The sequence below is a fragment of the Geospiza fortis genome, unplaced genomic scaffold (genome assembly GCF_000277835.1).
Source record: "Geospiza fortis unplaced genomic scaffold, GeoFor_1.0 scaffold254, whole genome shotgun sequence".
NCBI classification, from domain to species: Eukaryota; Metazoa; Chordata; class Aves; order Passeriformes; family Thraupidae; genus Geospiza; species Geospiza fortis.
Genome location: NW_005054441.1, coordinates 1,502,124 through 1,503,415, shown reverse-complemented (window position 1 = coordinate 1,503,415; position 1,292 = coordinate 1,502,124). Strand labels below are relative to the sequence as shown.

Below are 1,292 nucleotides of genomic sequence, written 5' to 3'. Positions count from 1 at the left end.
TCACGGGGGCCTGCATCAGCACACCTCGCTCACAGGGTCCTCCATTAGCACACCTCGCTCACAGGGGCCTCCATTAGCACACCTCGCTCACAGGGGCCTCCATTAGCACACCTCGCTCACAGGGGCCTGCCTCAGCACACCTCGCTCACAGGGGCCTCCCTTAAGCCGGATCAGGGGCTTTGCCCGAGCTCTTTGCAGGGCAGCCTCAGGGCTGGAAGACAAGTGGGTGTGAAGCAGCATGACTCTCAAGCCCTTCCCTTCAAACATGGGAACAAAGAACCATCCAGCTACAGAAAGACTTCTTTAAGCTCAAATGATGGTGCTATTATAGGTCCATAGAGGTTGTTGATAAGAGTTTGTCCCATGCCTAGGTCGAAGCTGCTCGCTGCCACGGCTGTTTCACTCTTGTATTTCCTACATTGATAATATTGATTTTTTTCAGCTTTTAGGTCTGCATTACTGTCAAAGTTGCACTTTTTGTTTTCCGTGAAGTACCCTGAGTTTTCTTTCTAGAATATTTCCTAATTTGTTATAGCTTTCAAATAATATAGACCATTCTCTGCATTTGGTTTCCAAAGTGTTTAAGTAGCTAAGATAATTCTCTTAACCAGTACTTTCAGAGAAGAGGGTCTAGAAGTCATTGAATCATGTAAGAGTTACATAGAATCGAGAAGCACTAAAAAGCAATCCAGCACTACATAAGGAAAACTACTTAGCCATAAGCGACTAAAAGGAAGTACAGAAGTTTTTTCCATCTTTCAATCTTTTTTTCCCACTTTCAATAAAAGGTGGGTTGAGCTGTTTTCCCCACAGGCATTAAATTCAGAAACAGGCTGTTTGCTCAGAGCCAGCTAAGCACGAGGGATTTCCCCAAGCATGGGGGAAGATCCAGCGTGGAGAAGCAGTTTCAAACTCCAGCTCGATTGAAAATCTGCGGGTGCAGGCAGCAAACCTGTCTGACCCTGATGGAGAAGCAATGAGGAAGAACAGAAGGAGGTGGTGAAGAAGGAGGAGGAGGTGAAAAAAAGAGCAGCAGCCGGAGGAGGAGGGCTGCCAGGCAGGAGGGACCGCGCTGGGCGGTGGGACCGCGGGGCGAGGAGCACCCGGGGGTGGATGGGTGCAGTCGCCGGGAAAGGTGCGGGTTTTTCCTCTTCCCTTCCGAGCCAAGAAAGCCCGGCACCTTGAAGGAAGTAAAAAGGGCTCCTAAGAAGGAGCAGGGACTCACCTGCTTCGCTTTTCCCGTTGCCGCCAGCTGCCTTCCCCGGCAGCTGACCCGCCCGGGCCGGCGGGGC

General features: G+C 50.7%; 1 protein-coding gene across 3 annotated transcripts in view; it reads right to left on the bottom strand.

Moving 5' to 3' along the window:
• Window positions 1–1,292, bottom strand: part of TMPRSS9 (transmembrane serine protease 9) — a 23,345-nt gene extending 22,053 nt beyond the window's left edge. For all 3 annotated transcript variants that reach the window (XM_031062217.1, XM_031062219.1, XM_031062218.1), the window contains exon 1: window positions 1,226–1,292. The gene's annotated coding sequence lies outside the window, so the exon portion shown is untranslated. The remainder of the gene's footprint in view (window positions 1–1,225) is intronic.